This window comes from Mustela erminea, chromosome 7 (genome assembly GCF_009829155.1).
Source record: "Mustela erminea isolate mMusErm1 chromosome 7, mMusErm1.Pri, whole genome shotgun sequence".
NCBI classification, from domain to species: Eukaryota; Metazoa; Chordata; class Mammalia; order Carnivora; family Mustelidae; genus Mustela; species Mustela erminea.
Window position 1 is genome coordinate 90,329,049 of NC_045620.1, and position 19,372 is coordinate 90,348,420.

The 19,372-nt window shown below is 36.0% G+C and overlaps 1 protein-coding gene and 1 long non-coding RNA gene across 4 annotated transcripts in view; one reads left to right on the plus strand and one right to left on the minus strand.

Annotated features, from left to right (window-relative positions):
• LOC116595742 overlaps positions 1-8,979 on the plus strand; it is a 40,735-nt gene extending 31,756 nt beyond the window's left edge. The window contains exon 3 of the long non-coding RNA XR_004287849.1: positions 8,752-8,979. This is a non-coding gene — a long non-coding RNA (uncharacterized LOC116595742). The remainder of the gene's footprint in view (positions 1-8,751) is intronic.
• The window catches only part of EXOC6B (exocyst complex component 6B), a 615,706-nt gene that overhangs the window by 206,634 nt on the left and 389,700 nt on the right, over positions 1-19,372 (minus strand). The window lies entirely within an intron of this gene.

Here is a 19,372-nt window from a genome sequence, read left to right on the forward strand (position 1 = left end):
TCCTTTTAAATCTTAGGTAGAATTCACTAGAGAAGCCATCTAGTCCTGGGATTTTTGAGGAGGTTTTTGATTACTGATTCAATCTCTTTACTTATGACATAGTCTATTACAATATTCTCTTTCTTCTGAAGCCAGTTTAGATAATAAAGTGTGTTTCTAGAATTTTGTCCTATTCATCTAGGTTACCTGTAGTTGCCACAAATTATAACATTCTTATACATTTATATATATTGTGTACACAATAAGATACATTTGTAATTCTTTTTAGAGATTTGTCTCTTAAATCAAGTAGAAATGCAAAGCAGAAATACTGCCCCTCCCCAAAATACTGATTCTTGTATGTATTTACCTTTACTGGAATTCTTTATTTCCTTACACAGCTTTCAAGTTACCATCTAGGGCCCTTTCATTTAAAGCTAAATGAATCTGTTTAGCATTTCTTGTAGGGATGAACTCCTTCAGTTTTTGTTTATCTAGACATGTTTTAATATCTAATTCATTTTTGAAGGACAGTTTTGTCAAATAAAAATTCTTAGTTGACAGGCTGCTTCTTTTTTTTTTTTCAGCACTTTGAACATACAAACCTACTGCCTTCTGTTCTCCAAAGCTTCTCATGAAGCATCCCAGCTGAGAAAACTGAGATAATTTTTTTTAATTGTGTTATGTTAGTCACCATATGGTACGTCATTAGTTTTTGATGCAGTGTTCCATGATTCACTGTTTGCATATAATACCCTGTGTTCCATGCAATCCCTACTCTCCTTAATACCCTTCACCAGGCTCACCTAACCCCCTAACCCCCTCCCTTCTAAAATGCTCCATTTGTTTCCTGGAGTCTCTCAAGGTTCGTCTCCCACTATGATTTCTCCCCCTTCAGTTTTCTCTTCTCCTAATGTCCTATTTCTTATGTTCCACAAATAAATGAAACCATGTGATAATTGACTATCTCTGTTTGAGTTATTTCACTCAGCATAATCTCCTCCAGTCCCAACCACATTGATGCGAAAGTTGGGTATTCATCCTTTTGGATGGCTAAGTAATACTCCATTGTGTATACGGACCACATCTTCTTTATCCATTCATCTGTTTTTTTTTTTTTTAAGATTTTATTTATTTGACAGACAGAGATCACAAGTAGGCAGAGAGGCAGGCAGATAGAGAGTGAGAGAAGGAAGCAGGCTCCCTGCCGAGCAGAGAGCCCGATGCGGGACTCAATCCCAGGACCCTGAGATCAGCCAAAGGCAGCGGTTTAACCCACTGAGCCACCCAGGCGCCCAATCCATTCATCTGGTGAAGGACATCTGGCTCCTTCCACAGTTTGGCTATTGTGGATATTGCTGCTATAAACATTGGGGAGCATATGGCTCTTCTTTTCACTACATCTTTATCTTTGAGGTAAATACCCAGTAGTACAATTGCTGGGTCATAGGGTAGCTCTATTTTTAATTTTTTGAGGAAATTCCACACTGTTTTTAAAAGTGGCTTCATCAATTTGCATCCCCACCAACAGTGTAAGAGGGTTCCCCTTTCTCCATATCCTCTCCAACACTTGTTGTTTCTTGCCTTGTCAATTTTTGCCATTCTAACTGGTGTAAGGTGATTTGAATTTCCCTGATGGCTAATGATGATGAACAGTTTTTCACGTGTCTGTTAGCCATTTGTATGTTTTCTTTGGAGAAGTGTCTGCTCATGTCTTCTGCCCATTTTTTGCTTGATTATCTGTTTTTTGGGTGTTGAGTTTGAGAAGTTCTTTATAGATCTTGAATATCAGCGCTTTGTCTGTGGTGTCATTTGCAAATATCTTCTCTCATTCCATGAGTTTCCTCTTTGTTTTGTTGACTGTTTCCTTTGCTGTGCAGAAGCTTTTGATCTTGATAAAGTTCCAAAAGTTCATTTTTGCTTTGTTTCCCTCGCCTTTGGAGATGAAACTTGAAAGAAGTTGCTGTGGCCAATGTCAAAGAGGTTACTGCCTATGTTCTCCTCCAGGATTTTGATGGATTCCTGTCTCACACTGAGGTCTTTCATCCATTTAGAGTTTATCTTTGTGTATGGTATAAGACAATGGTCCAGTTTCATTCTTCTGTATACAGCTGTCCAATTTTCTCAGCACCATTTATTGAAGAGACTATCTTTCTTCCACTGGATATTTTATCCTACTTTGTTGAAGATTAGTTGACCACAGAGTTGAGAGCCCATTGTGTTCCACTGGTCTATATGTCTGCTTTGTGCCAGTACCATGTTGTCACGGTAATCACAGCTTTGCAATACAGCTTGAAATCAGGCAACGTGAAGCCTCCAGTTTTGTTTTTCTTTTTCAACATTTCCTTGGTGATTTGGGGTCTTTTCTGGTTCCATACAAATTTTAGGATTGTTTGTTCCAGCATTTTGAAAAATGCTGTTGGTGTTTTAATTGGGATGGCATTGAAAGTATAGATTGCTCTGGGCAGCACAGTCATTTTAATGATGAAAAATTGAGATAATGTGAGCATGAGGTAGCCCTTAAACAGGTTGGAAGAAATAGACACAATAATTTGCATTAAAGATATGCTCTGATATGTCTGCAGTCGGTAAACAAGGGCCCACATTCATGAACATGGGCCATTACTGCTTCAAAACTACCAATGTGCTGGTGGGAAAGTGGGTAAAAGGCAAGTAAAGATACCACACAGATTTCCTAATGTTATCAGACTGCCTTTTTCTTGACTCAGCATTCATTTGGTCAATGTTTTTGTGGAGGGATGAGAATTTGGAGCTGCCTACTTCACCAATTTCCTGGCATCATTTCCAGAGATGACTCTTCTTAATTCAAGCAGCTAGTTCACAAGTGTATGTCACAGATCAGAGTTCCCCAAACTGGTTTAAAGAGACAGGTTCTATGGCCCTGGATGGAACATTTCCCACATTTTTGTGATTGTCTAAAAATATAAGTTAATTGTGGTGTGTTTTATGTGAATGCTTGTTTTTATAATTGAAAACCATTATGCTATTTTAGTGTTTGCCCTTGCATTTGTGTTTACAATTAGAATGTTACCAAGTAATGAGATATTTTTGCCATGAGCAGAAGGGCAGACATGGGCCTTTATGTAACTATATCAAGTGAAAGTCAAAACAGTTTACCACACAGTACAAAAAAGTTTCACAATAGGCTAACTAGACAAAGTTGGTAGAAAATTGAAAAATCACACATCACATGTGATTGAAAATTCTGCATTGATATTCAATATGATTCATGTTGGAAACAGCAATTTTGCTTTAGCAAAACCACAAATTGATCTTATTAAGTTAATGTTGTAAATTTTAATTTTATTCATTATAAATTTTTAGATTTAAGTTATAAATCTGTTTATGTTTATAGTTTGGATATTTATATCTACTTTCTACATACACAAATATATGTGACACTATAAAAAAAGTGAGAGATTTGAGACCAAGAAATTTTCACACTGACAATATGGCAGATGAGCTGACACAAAACATAGAAATTATGAATTAAATATCATAGTATTTTTTAGTTAAAAGAACTGAGTTTGAAAGAATAGGAAATTATCCAGGTACTGGGGCAAAACCAAACCAAAACAAAAACTAACTAAAAACCAGAGCAATGTGCTCCTGAGCTGATCCTCTCAGATCTCAGAAGGACATGTGGCCAGAACTACCTAACAGCTACATACTGGATTTTAGGGTCAATATAGAGATAGACCTCGGGTTCCACAGAAAGATGGAGATATAAACTAGACTCCTGCTTCTTAACAGCCAAGACAACAAAGTACTTGCTGCTACAACAAAGTACCATGGACTGGGTAGCTTATAGCCATCGGAAACGTATTTCTCATAGTTCTGGAGACTAGAAGTCCAAGATCAGGATGCCAACATGACTGGGTTCTATTGACAGCCCTCGTATGAGTTGTATACTGCCAACCTCTTACTGCATCCTCACATGGTGAGAAGAAAACAAGCTGGCTCTCTGGCCTCTTCTTATAAGGCACTAAGATTTATGGGGCATCTGGGTAGCTCAGCCCAGACTGAACATCAGTTGACTGAGCATCTGCCTTTGGCTCAGGTCATGGTCCCAGTGTCCTGGGATTAAGCCCTGTGTCGGGCTCCCTGCTCAACAGGGAGCCTGATTTCCCCTCTCCTTCATCCCTCCTCCCCACTCTCAAGCTCTCTCTCAAATAAATACATAAAATCTTAAAAAAAAAAAGCACTAAGATTTAGATTTCAATATATATTAATTTTATGGGGATACAAATATTAAGTCCCTAACACTGTATACTTCTGAGACTCGAAGTCTTGAAAGGCTATACTTTCAAGGAGAAGAGACCAATCCATGGAAGCTTTGCTTTAACTATGCACTTGCTGTTGGGGAAAAAAAATAGTAATCTCCCATGAGAAATCAAAATTCAAATGTTGGTGTGTTGCCAGAATATACAATACTCATGTAGTACAGGGATCTCGAAGCTGAAATATGAACAAAAAAACACTTCTGGATCACTGAAACTCTGAGACAACCAGGAAAAACAAATATAAAGGGGGCTCAATAGGGACACTTTCATTAATCTAGGAAATACACATTCCCACAGAAAAACAATTCTTGCCGAAGATAAGCTCATTATCAAAAATTTAAAACTGTATAAAGAACTGATTTTTTAGGGCATTTGCAGGGCTCAGTCCGTTAAGTGTCTGCCTTCTGCTCAGGTCATGATCCTGGAGTCCGAGGATACAGCCCCACATCCGTCTTCCTGCTCAGTAGGGAATATGCTTCTCCCTCTGATCCTCACCCCGCTCATACTCTCTCTCACTTCCTCACTCTCTCCCTAAAAAAAAAAAAAATCTTAAAAAAAAAATAAGAACTGAAATAAAAGAACTGATTTTTCCTGAGGTAGAGTCTGAAGATCTACAAAAAGAAAAAAAAAAGCATAGAGACCTGAGATAAAAAGAACTTTTGAAAGGTAAAATAAAAGAGATATTTAAGATGACAAACAAGATAAAAAGGATTTAAATAATTACAGAATAACAGAACATTATGAACAGACAGATAGGAAAAAGAACCAAATAGGACTTCTAGAAAAATACACACTAAAATGTAAAATTCAATAGATTATGTACACAATAGATTGGACTGCAAGACAGATATGATGAATTACATAGAATAGGAAACAGAGACATAAAAAGATAAAAATCTTGGGGTGCTTAGGTGGCTCAGTTGGTTGAGTGTTGGACTCTTGATTTTGACTCAGGTCATGATCTCAGAGTCCTGGGATCGAGCCCCACCTGGGACTACATGCAGAAGGTGGAGCTTGCTTAGAAGTCTCTCTTTCCCTTTCCATCTGCCCCTCCTCCCACTCGTGCTCTAAATTAATTAATTAATTAATTAGTAACAAATAAAATCTTTTTTCAAAAAGTGATAAGAAAGAAAAGACAAGTTTCCTACAAAAGAACAATGAATCAGGTTGACAGCAACAAGAAGAGGCTAGAGGATAAGGAAATAATAACTTCCCAAGTCAGAAGGAAAATAAGGCTTAATTCAGAATTCTAACACTAGTTAGAGATGAACTGAGGTAAAATAAGAACGTCTTCAGATAAAAGGGTTTCATCCATCACTTAAATATGAGAAAACTGCTTAGGTCAGAACCAAAAGTGCACCCAGAGTAAGGTGATTTGGGGCAAGTCGTGGATACATACTTCCTAAGTCTAGAGAAGACAGTGGTCACCTGACTAGACCCACCACAAGAATGACTACTACAGCAGTACCACTGAGGGTGTCTAGAACTTAACACAAATACTTCCAAAGAAGTGAAGCTCACTAAATCAGACACAGTATATAACACTTTTGCCAGATGGTTTTTCTGCCTTTTGTCCTATCTTCATGGAGCTAAGATAGCCCTTTAGCTAAATGAAGGAAATTGGCTTCAGTCTATAAGATATCTTTTATTTAGGCCAGATAAACCAATTTTTTTTTTCAAATATCTCCATAAGCGTCAGCTTCTAGTGTTCTTTCTTTTTTTCTTTGGAGAGAGAGAGAGAGCTTGTGCATACACTTGGGGAGGGGGGTGAAAGAGGGGAGGGTAGATGGTGAGGGAGAGAAAGAATGCTAAGGCAGGCCTCACTCCCAGCATGGAGCCGGACACAGGGCTTGATCTCATGACCCTGAGAGCACAATCTGAGCTGAATTCAAGAGTCAGATGCTTAAGCAACTGAGCCATACAGGCACCCCAAGTTCCTAGTCCCTTTTATACAACAGCATTTTCTTTTAGAAGCACTCCAAGTTGTCAGCATCTTTTATAGAATATAAAATAAAAGCAGAATATGTGATCCAGGAATGTTCTGACCAACATCAAGTAGAAGAGGGTATTGTTCTAGATCAGTAGTTCTTAAACTTTAGCATGCATCAGAATTCCCTGGAGGACTTATTGAAATAGATTTCTAGAACAAAATGTTGAATTTCTTATTCAGATTGCACTTTTTTAACAGGTTTTTTGGTGATGCTAATACTGTTGTTCCAGGGTCCACACTCTGAAAACTGTTAAATAATATTCTATAACACAATCTTAGATCAATTTAGCTTTTTGGTAGACTATAGTGTTGCTTATTTAACCTGAACTTGCAATCTACTCAAATTCTCAAGTTGTTACAGGCACATTGATTTGAATAACCTATTAAACATTCCCATTCCTTGTTTTCTAACTTTATTGAGAAAATCAACAACAAACATGTTATGGATGGTAGGTCATTAATGACATATTCACCTAGGAAAGACAGTATATTATGCTTTATATTTTAGCTTTAGTTCATCAAGCTAAAAAGAGTTCTAGACCTCTGTCATCTCTGATTTATAAGTGAGTCAGGTTTTTTTTTGAGTTCTCTTGGTATCCTTTCCATGACATTAACAGAACTCAAAGTCTCTGTCTGCACTGAGTACTCTTCAAATTATTTTTTAATTCCATAACGACAGAATTGCTAAGGATGTCAAAAAACAATGAATCAACTACATAACGCTTTCCAAAGACCGTTGAAAAATAGCTTACAGGCTCCTCAACTATATGAACAGTTTATCTAACTGTCCTTTTACTAGTTGTCTAAAAAACCAGTTTTACAAATACTTATCCAAAGCTGAAAAAAAAATTACATTCAACTTTGAGTGCTTGACTACAGTTACCTAATGAGACAAAAAGAGAACACTGCCATTTCCATACCACGGACAGAGGCTCTCTATGCAGGGATATATTAATATGCTGAGAGAACAGCCTATCAAGGAACAGATGTACTCACTGTCAATCAGTTACACTTGAGAAATTAATGACCTTCACTGGTTTTGCTTAGTTATTTTTTGTGCCAACTTCTTGGGTACCAAAGTTCAATTCAAGTCAGTTAGACAGACCTAAGATAAATCCCAGAGTACAATCTCCAAGTCTATAAAAATTTACCAGTTTGCTAAAATTGCCCAGCTCTGCTCGAACTTACTTCAATTCAAGATGCTTTGGTTAGCAGGGGATCAACAGACAGAGAATTACTAGAATACAATATAACTTTAATAATTCTTTTTTATTTTAAGATTTTATTTATTTGACAGACAGAAATCACAAGTAGGCAGAGAGAGAGGGGGAAGCAGGCTCCCTGCTGAGCAGAGAGCATGATACAAGGCTCGATCCCAGAACACTGAGATCATGACCGAGCCGAAGGCAGAGGCTTTAACCCACTGCGCCACCCAGGCGCCCCTTTAATAATTCTTTTTATCACTACCTGATGTTAAGACTCTATGCCCACTGCCTTAGCTGAATTAACCAGGTACGAGGCATTCTCCTATCACTGAATTGGTGAAAACATTTTTGGAAGGAATATGAACATGCTGTGTTTCTACATTTCTATCTTTTATGAACCATAATGAAATGCTATAGCTACCCTGAGTGATTGTGAAGATTCAGGTACTCACTGGCAATATCAAGTCAGGAAAGATAATGAGCCATAAGGTTCTCCATTAGCTAAATTAAAGAAGACAAATCTTCTGACTACAGTTTCTGCCCCAATCTCCTAAATTTAGCTACAGAGTTCTGAAAATTTGCAAATCAAAGAACAAAGGAAAAGCCACTGAACCTGGAGTCCTGCAAAGAATAAAGTGATCAAAGGCCAAATCATTGTGGCTGTGGGAAAGAAGCAAAGTCTTCTCAAGTTAAAACAAAATAAAACAAAAAACCTCAAAAATCTATGTCTGAATTATCTTGAAAACTCTGAAAAATGTCCTGACACTGTAGTTTGAAATGTAAGGAAGACTTTCCACAGACAGATGCTACAACTCACTGTCTCTGTGTCCAAAGTATGATTGACAAACTTAGATCACAGCTTCTAGAATGAACCATGCCAATGTAAAAGCCAAGTGAAGAAAACTATTGCAGAACACTGGTTCACTACACTGATGAGGAGGAACAGATAAAGTGAAATTCCTACTACTGGCACTGAGCTTACAATAAAACGGGACTTTGGAACTATGAAAAATAACAATAGTATATATAGCATATACAGAAGAGTGCCAAATAGCAATACTAATTTTTATTCTCTATCTTTCATTAGCCAAGTGTAGAGAAAAAGTGATTTTTTTTTTAAAGGAGATTTTGGAGGCCAAGCATCTTGAGGATTCTAGAGATGAAAACATACTGATTTATCAGAAACTTACACTAGGTTATGCGGCAATAACAAATAATTCCCAGATCTTCGTGGTTTACAACTATAAAGATTCATTTCTTGCTCATGTTACAGGTCAGCTGGGGGTCAGGCTAAAGAAGCAGCCCCTCCCTGGCACAGAGGGAAGACAGCCATGGCAGAACGATGTAATGATTCTCAAGGATTCTGCTTGAAGGTGACATCCATCCATTCTGTTCACATTTCACTGGACACAGGACATCACATGGTCACACTTGAGGTCATTGGGTAGAGAATTTTAATTCTCTCACAAGGAGAGGCAATAAATAATTAGGGAAAATAATAATACCACCATCTGCCAACTGGTCACAAATACTTGCTTTTTCCTTCTACATACAAAATACACACACCCTGCTCCCCAGAGGGCACAACCAGAAACTCCTATCTAATCATGCTAATAGAGTCACAAAAAAGTCCATAATCTTGTAATAGACTCTTTTTAAAGTCCAGATCTTGCACCTTTTACTCTGGAGACCAATAAACTAAAAAGACAAATTAGCTGCCCCTCAAACATCCAACCTATAATTACAGAACAGGAATACCACCATCGGAATAATCTTTAATTTGGAAAGGGGAAAACAGGAAACACACAGCAGTCTCTTATCCATGTGAATTCTGAAACTTTGCTGGACAGAAGTTGTAAGAGCCACTTGCCCTGGGAGTAAAGAACATTCCTTCATTGGGGCCTGCAGTGGCTTCCTTGTTCACTGCTCTCTGAGGCTGCTGGCTCTGGCCTTGGGGAGGACATTCACTTTTCTTGATTCTTGCCGGATACTCAACTTTAATTGAAGCTGAGGTTTTAACAAAACTGTGCTGGCTTTAGTTTTGATGTGGTCTTTGATAGGTGGCTGAAATATAATGGCTTTCTGTCTACTTGAATAATTTTCAATTATATATTTAATCAGTTGAAAAAGAGAAATAGATAAATATGGTGACTCTTTAATTGCTGGAATTTTCTAGATTCTCCCTATTCCCTTTATATCCTGTTAATAAACAGGCCAATTCTTTCCTGAGTTTATCTCTACTTTGTAAGCAAATGAAGGCAATGGAAACCAAAGAACATTGGTCACATTTTGTTTCCCAAACTCTCCTACTGCCTAATACCACATACTCAATCTGGTATATTATTTGATTTCGTTACATTAGGTGACATTTTTGCCAAAAGTTTTATCATAGAAATGACTATATTATATTAAGAATATATACAGGGGTGCCTGGGTGACTCAGTGGGTTAAAGCCTCTGCCTTCGGCTCAGGTCATTGTCCCAGGGTTCTGGGATTGAGTCCCACACTGGGCTCTCTGCTCAGCAGGGAGCCTGCTTCCTCCTCTCTCTCTGTCTGCCTCTCAGCCCACTTGGGATCTCTGTCAAATAAGTAAATAAAATCTTTATATATTAAAAAAAAGAATATATACATATTCTTTCCCAATTTTCCTATTGAGCTTGTTCCTAATAATAAGATTTATATCTTAATCTTTCTTATATATACATATTTTCTTGGTTTGTCTTTAATTACCTAGAGTTGTCTTTAATTTTTTTATTATAGTAGCTTGCATCATATATGAATTTCAACTTTTATGTGGTTAAGCACTTTAAAAATACAATTTTGGTCTATTCTACAACATTGTTATCTTTTCTATTACCAAACACCACTATTTTAGATGCTGCTGCTTTATACTGATTATTTCATAACCTGAATTTTTCTATCCAGAACACTGCTTTGTCTTCCTGCTAAACAATCTGGTTTTCTTCTAGGCCCCTCATTTCAAAATTGCCTCTTATATCTCATACATACTTCTTGTCACATTTATTTCTACCTATTTCATTATTTTCTTGCAATGGTAAATGCAATCCATTTTCATCACATTTTATAATATGGTATAAGGTATAGACAGGCAGAAGAACATGATACATAATATTGTATATGGCACTATTACTAATTCTAATATTTTGCAATTGGTTGTCTTGGATTGTGTTAAATGGATAATCACATTGTCTATAAACTGGACCTTTCTCACTTCCTTTCCAAGAGTCCCACTGCTTATGATTTTTCTCGTCTTACTGCAGTGGCTTGGATCTCCAGAAAAACACCAAATGTTAGTGGTGACAATGGGCTTGTTCTGGCTCTTGCATAATGTTTTCACCACTAAATATAATGTTTATTCCACATCCCTGGTAAACAGCAATGATTAAATTAATGGAGTTTCTGTTCACTATTAGCTTGTTCGGCTTCTATCAAGAATAGCCATTAAATTATATCAAATGTTACACTGTTAATTTCATGTTAAAGTATCAAACTATTTTCAATACTCAAGAGGTGACCATACAGTTTTTCCCTTTTAATCTTCCTGTATTGTGTATTTTTTTTTACAATGTGACATAAACCTCTCTTACCTAATTTTGAGGTTGTTTGCCTTCATTCTATTTTCTATAATGTTAATATTGCTTTCTTTTTCTTACATATGCCTGGAATATTTTCTCACACATGTATTTGAGCGGGGGGTGGGGAACAGGGTAATCGGTATTGAGGAGGGCACGTGCTGAGATGAGCACTGGGTGTTATACTTAACTAATGAATCACTGAACACTACATCAAAAACTAACTGTGTACTATAGAGTGTGTAACTGAACATGATAAAAAAGAAGTTAATTTATTTTATTTGAGTAGTATTTCTTACAAAAAATACAAAGTCAAATATTTATTTAAGGCAAATCCAACAGTCTCTATGTTTAAAGGGAAATTTTACAATTTTTACATTAGGTGTCATTTTTGACACATTTGGACTAATTACCACCATCTTATTTCATATTTTCTCTTTTATCACATTTCCTTTTTATGTTCTCCTGATCTAGATTGGTTAAATGCTCCTATTTCTGTTTTTCCCTCTTCTGTTACACATTTTCATTTTGTTATTTTTAATTGCAATTCTGAAATTTTTAAAACATTTGAAAGATGTGTTTCAGTTAGTATCTAGAGATAATCAATATTGAGAGTCTCCAGTGGAATATGACAAAAATCTTGGATGCTTTCTCTTCCTTTTCTCCCACCTTTTATCCACTACATGTTGAGATTTTCTGAGATCTGCCATTTACAATACACATGAATATCATTAATTTTAAGTATAAATTTACTGGTTTCTTTGCTCATTGTTCTTGCCTGGATTTATGTTAAACTTTAGTAACATATATTCCTGAATGATTGCAAAGAAAGATGGGAAGCTTTTGAGTTCTGCCAAATCCAACAATGTCTTTTTTCTGGGCTTTTTGGTTTTGTTTTGTTTTTTGTTTGTTTGTTTGTTTGCAGTGCTGCTATAAATACAAGTTTAGGCATAACAGAAGTCTAATTTCAAAATGATTTACCTTCAGAAATATAACAATATTGATTCACTTTCTTCTAGTATCCAATGTTGCTAATACTCATTTAACCAATCTTACTAGATGATTCCTCAGCTGTGTCTATTCTATTTAGCTACTATATTGTGTTCTTAGAAATTCATTTAGTGATCACAGCTTTGTAGTAAAGCTTGAAATCAGGTAACGTGATGCCCCCAGTTTTATTTTTGTTTTTCAACATTTCCTTAGCGATTTGGGGTCTCTTCTGATTCCATACAAATTTTAGGATTATTTGCTCAAGCTCTTTGAAAAATATCGGTGGAATTCTGATCGGAATGGCGTTAAAAGTATAGATTGCTCTAGGCAGTATAGACATTTTAACAATGTTTATTCTTCCGATCCAAGAGCATGGAATGGTTTTCCGTCTTTTTGTGTCTTCTTCAATTTCTTTCATGAGTGTTCTGTAGTTGGAGAGGATGTGGAGAAAGGGGAACCCTCTTACACTGTTGGTGGGAATGCAAGTTGGTGCAGCCACTTTGGAAAAGAGTGTGGAGATTCCTCAGAAAATTAAAAATAGAGCTTCCCTATGACCCTGCCATTGCACTACTGGGTATTTACCCCAAAGATACAGATTTAGTGAAAAGAAGGGCCATCTGTACCCCGATGTTTAGAGCGGCAATGGCCACGGTCACCAAACTGTGGAAAGAACCAAGATGCCCTTCAACGGACGAATGGATAAGGAAGATGTGGTCCATATACACTATGGAGTGTATGCCTCCATCAGAAAGGATGAATACCCAATTTTTGCAGCAACATGGATGGGACTGGAAGAGATTATACTGAGTGAAATAAGTCAAGCAGAGAGAGTCAATTATCATATGGTTTCACTTATTTGTGGAGCATAACAAATAGCATGGAGGACAAGGGGAGATGGAGAGGAGAAGGGAGTTGAGGGAATTTGGAAGGGGAGGTGAACCATGAGAGACTATGGATTCTGAAAAACAATCTGAGGGTTTTGAAGGGGCGGTGGGTGGGAGGTTGGGGGAACCAGGTGGTGGGTATTAGAGAGGGCACGGATTGCATGGAGCACTGGGTGTGGTGCAAAAACAATGAATACTGTTACGCTGAAAAGAAATAAAAAATTTTAAAAAATTCATTTAGTGTATTAATTTTGAAAATTCCGTTCTTCTTAATTTCTCTGAGGATTTAAACTTACTTTTGGAAGTTCTTCGAAGTCAGATTTAGTTCTTCTCTTTGTCATTTAGTGCCTACCTTTCATGTTGTTGGTTTCTTCAATTGTTAGCTTGACTTGTCTGTTCATCATTGTATCTAAGAATCTACTTATCTTTCTGTTAATGGATGGTTATATCTACAGTAAGATGTCCCCAGTGACTATGGTACAGGATGGGACACACTTCCAAGGAGAACGAATTGGCAGATTATATTTAGGATGTGAGTGATGCCCATCTCTCCTTAAGGGGCAGTATCTTCATAAGGACTACCTTATCAAGTCAGCTATGGTACCCACACAAACTGTTAGACACATGAGCCACTTCTCAACTATCCATTGAAAAGAAATTGGAAAGGTTTAGAGGGCCACTGGGCCAACTTCTCTCCAAGAAAAATCGCACTGATAATTGTCCCCAAGTCCATTTTCTATTACTGTCAACTGTGTTGAGTAAGAACCATCAGAAAGGATACTTACAGGAAAAGGGAAAGATGTCAAGAAGACATCACTAAATTTGGAAGAATTCTACAGAGGTAAGACAAACCTTGTAGGAACAAGGTCAGACCTGCTAGAGGTCTGAAAGATGCATGGCACATAATTCATTCCTAGTTGCCTTGATAATAGGACCCCACACCATGACAATGAGAAAAAAAAAGCATGAAATAATAAGTAAAAATTGGGCCAAATATACTCTGGTTAACTACACCTTGGTTAAAAGATACCTAGTCTTTTTTTTTTTTTTTTAAAGATTTTATTTATTTATTTGACAGACAGAGATCACAAGTAGGCAGAGAGGCAGGCAGAGAGAGAGGAGGAAGCAGGCTCCCCGCTGAGCAGAGAGCCCGATGCAGGGCTCGATCCCAGGACCCTGGGATCATGACCTGAGCCGAAGCAAAGGCATCAACCCACTGAGCCACCCAGGCGCCCCTATTACTAGTCTTTTAACTCAATTATCTAAGAGCATCTTAAATATTATTAATATTATATGCTCTTAATATATGAGCATGCCATTTATTATGAAATTAGACCTGTCTGCTCCTACTAGGCTTTTGACTGTTTATAGTGATTTTGACAGAGAAGCATTAAGAGTTTTCATAATTAAATATAACATTTCTCCTTTATGGTCCCTGAGTTTTGTACCACAATAAGAAAATCTCCACTACATTTTCTTCCAATACTGTTGCAACTTTTTAGAAACATATATTTAAATCTTTGGGGTAGGCAGAAAGGAATTTTTCTCCATCTTAAGCCTATTGTTACACCATTCATTCAATAATCCATTCTTGTTCCCAGTGATCTCAAATATATTTATCAGCTCTTAAATTCTCAAATAGTCTTGGCTCTTTTTCTGTATTAACTACTATATTCCATGGAATTATATATTCATATTCCTGCAAGTGTAGCCTTCCAAATTAGGTAAGAAAAGTGTGTTCTCTTTAATTTTCTTTCTTAGAACCTAACTGATTATTCCTTCCCTCATATTCTTTCTTCCAGATAAATTTTACATAACTGTAATAAATCCAATGCAAATCCCACTGGGATTTTTATTGTGTTGCTTTTGATTAATGGATAACTGACATTCTGACAAACTTTTAATTGTATGAAAAGATTACTTTATGATACTGAGTAGAGTTTTATAACTTATATATTATATAATTTTTATATTCACATATTTCATATTTATAATATAAAATATATATTTATATTATACTTATGATGTATTATATATATTAATTATATATAAAATTATAGACTACATATTCACATATTTCATGTTTATTCCCAAATGTACTAATCTTTTTGTTACTATTATGAATGTGATTTTTATATCCAGTACATTTTGCATTGGGTTTATGCATGGATTTATATCCATGGGTTTATATGTAGATAACCACAAATTAATGTATTTATTAAATTATATGTTTTTTGTTTCTAACCAATTGTTCCTTAGTTAAGGTTCATGGTATTCCAGATTTTAGACCATATAATCAGCAAGTAGTAATAATTTTACCAGTTCTTTTCACAGTATTTAAAATTTGTTGCTCTTACATAATTATCTTAGCTACTAGCACTTTCCAGAAGAAAATCATTAAATAATACTGCTAGGAAACAACCTTTGTCTTGTTTAACACACACATACACACACATTTATTTTAAGAAATTGTTTATCCATTCATGTTTACTTAAGTATTTTGTATAGGACTCAATTATATCAAATGTTTTAGGTATTTAAAAATTTAATCTTTTTTATTTCAATATAATCTCAGAATTATATCAAACTAACCCTGCATTCCTAGACAAATTTCATTTGGCCATGGTTTATGATCTTTTTAATACACTGGCTTATTGCATTTGCTGAATCTCTTTTTGTTTGCATTTGCTGAATTTTTAAAGATGGTTTTCACCAATGTCATATAAGATAGACTTGCAGGGGTTTTTATTACTGTTGTTTAACTTTTTAAGGTCAGGTTTTTATACTAATATTATTCTGTTTCAGGAATGTAATTATTAACTATGCCTTCTATCTCCAAGATCCAGGATAGTTTTAATGGCATTAAGATTACCAATTCCTGGGGCGCCTGGGTGGCTCAGTGGGTTAAAGCCTCTGCCTTGGGCTCAGGTCATGATCCCAGGGTACACGGATCAAGCCCCGCGTCGGGCTTTCTGCTCCAGGGGGAGCCTGCTTCCTCCCCTCTCTCTCTCTCTCTCTGCCTGCCTCTCTGCCTACTTGTGATTTCTCTCTCTGTGTCAAATAAATAAAATCTTTAAAAAAAAAAAAAGATTACCAATTCCTTATTAGTTAAGCAGAGTCCATCCATTAAGCCATCTAGAAGGCATTTTAGTTAAGACGAGGGATATGCTCTTTGTAACAGTTTTATTCTTATTTTTTTTTGTTTCAGTTTTTCTATCCCCTATTAAATTTGCTTAAAATTTCCTAGAAAATCATACATTTCATCTAAAATTTCAAATTTGTAGGGGCGCCTGGGTAGCACAGTCTGGTAAGCATCTGACTCTTGGTTTTGGCTCAGGTCATGATCTCTGGGTTGTGAGATCAAGCCCCATGTCAGGCTCTGTGCTCAGCTCAGAGTCATTAGGACTCTCTCTCTCCCTTTCCCACTGCCCCTGCCCCCCCCCCCATAAAATAAATATATAAATAAGTCTTTAAAAATAAATAAGTAAAATTTCAAATTTGTAGTACAGATTTGTGCAAAGTAGTAGCATTCAATTTTGTCTCTATCTTCAGTCATCTCCCAATTCTTATCTTTAACTTCAGGTATTTCTGGCTTTCTTCCTTTCCCTAACTTTAGACTAATGACTTTTACATTATCAAAGAAAAAACTTTTTAATCTATCAGTTCGATTGATATAGATTTCATTGATATCATAGATATCATTATTATTTAGTTCCTGTTGCTATACTTTTGTTGCTGATTTAAAAAAAAATGTATACAAGTGTTGCTTCATTCTTTATAGATTAAAACTGGAAACATTCAAATTATGAACTTCCCTTGAAGTATGCTTCCTTGACATGTTTTGCTTTTATGAACCATTATTTTAAAAATTTCCAGAAGTTACACTTTCGACTTCTATGATCAGTGTATAGTAAGAAATGTATAGTAAGTGTAAAGTAAGTGTACAGTATATAGAAGTGTATAGTAAGAAATTTTTTTCTTGTCAGTATTACTATTACACAGATAATTAGACTTTCTCCACATTTGCTGACGTTGCCATCTAAGCCCACGTCAATCTGATGCCATGGTTTGAGCTGGCAACTATTTTAGTACTTTCTATCACCTCCTCCCTCATCATTTCTATTGTTTTCATCTTTTCCTTTATGGCTTATATTTTATATTTTTTTCACTCCCCTTCTTCTTTTCAATCATTAATTTAAAAAATACATAAAATTGTCAAGTTTTAGTTTTATTAGTGATGACTTTGTATGTTTAACATCAGTACTTAATGCACTTTAAAATGTCAATAATTAGGGGTACCTGAGTGGCTCAGTCAGTTGACTTCAGCTCAGGTCACAGTCTCAGGGTTGTGAGATGAGCCCTGTGTTAGGCTCCATGCTGGGCATAGAGCTTCCTTAAGATTCTCACCTTCTCCTTCTATCCCTCTCCCACTTCCCAAATAAGTAAATTAAATAAATAAATAAATAAATAAATAAATAAATAAATAAAATATCAATAATTATAAGATGCATTGTTATTTTTAAGTGACCAAGAAAGAAAATATGGTGCCAGTTATAGCTGTAGGTCACAATTGATTAGAAGACAAATTCTAAGTCCAGAGACATTAAAATGTGAAAAGAAATGTTTTTTACAACTGATGAAATATATCAGTATGCTGAAGCCATAGTTTTCCTTTTATATGCTTCAAAAATAAACTCCCTTATGAACTATGAAGCAATTCACATGTTAATATGAGGCTCCCTCCCAACCCCACCCCCACTAAAATACTGCATTTTGCTGGTTCTTCTTTAACTTTTTATCTCAACTGATTATCATCGAATTACTACTTCCAAATGGTATATCTTCTATTTAAACATTTGAATAGTCCACTCTTTTCCCCTGGACTGCCTGGTTCTGTGTTTAGCAAGCTCATCTCCAATTTTCTATATGGTAATTTTACCATTTATACATTTCTTCTTTCTTTTTTTAAGATTTTTATTTATTTACCTGACACAGAGAGAGAGATCACAAGGAGGCAGAGAGGCTGGCAGAGAGAGAGGAGGAGCAGCCTCCCCACTGAGCAAAGAGCCCAATGTGAGGCCCAATCCCGGGACCCTGAGATCATGACCCCAAGCAGAAGGCAGAGGCCCAACCCACTGAGCCACCCAGGTGCCCTACATTTCTTCTTTTGACTCATCTTCTAAGTAAATTTCTACATGGGGTTCATAGAGGCTATAATTGCTTACTTTTAAAATTTTTTTTTATTTTTTCATTTTTATTTTATTACATAATTTCTTACTTTTTAACTTAAGTCACCTATTTTTTTCCCTTCAACATTACATAGGCATTATTACAGTGTCATTTGGGGTCTGAGGAAAAAAATATGAGGCCAACTCAATTTGTTAACTTTGTAGGTGACTTTTTTCTTACTCTAGTAATACTTGGGAGAAATTTTTAAATGGTAAAGTCACCAGGATGCTAAGTCTTTACTACTTTTCCCTGGTATTTAGTAAACTCTTTTCAATCTGTAGATTAAAGTCTTTTATTTCCGGGATGAGTTTTTTTCCCTCTGTATCAATAAATTTCCACTAATAGTTTTTAATCTCTCTTATTGCCTTTTATGTGATTTTTTTCAAGAATGCCCTAAGCCATTGAGTCCATCTGCTGCAGCATTCGCTCTATATCTTCCTGTATCTAATGTGGTTTTAATTATTTGAATAGTTTTATTCTTCCCCCCTCTGCCAACTGTCTTTTAATCTTACTTTAGTGTCCTTTTATCTGTATCTTAATCTCTTAAACTCTTCTTTGATCTCTTATCATACAGACTATGCTCACTTTTATCTCCTTGAGAGTGTTGAGAATTATTATTTCTTAAAGAGTTCTTTAGTTTCCTAAAGCAATTCTTCTTTCAAAATATATTCCTCCATTGCCTTTTATGTTCCCACTTATTTTACTTATTTTTAGTAGCCCTCCTATACAGATTCCAAGCTCATCATTTAGCTAAAAGAAGAACAATTTGGTTATCACTGCTATTTACTATGATTAATGTGGTTGGACTCTCCTGCTTCTCAGGAGCTTTTTAAAAACATACTTTATAATCTGAGCTGGAAGTCTAGAAATTGGTTGAATATAATGTCTGTTCATTCCTCCAGATCCCTTGGGAAGTGGGGAGAGGTTGGTAGAGAAGAATGAATCTAGCAGAGATCACCTACACTCAAATACATCGTCTCCAAACACTCTTACCAAATTGGATGACTCCCTTGACCCAAGTTAATGTTAAGATCCATGAGGGTAACTCTTTTTGATTTTAGAAATTATCCACTTCAGAGCCAACAGCAGAACTGGATGGGCTTTTCCACAGCAGTAAGTCAAATTGAGAAAAATAAAGACAGAACAACCCACCCCTCTATCAACTTCACCTCTCCTGTCATTCTCTACTCTGAAGTAT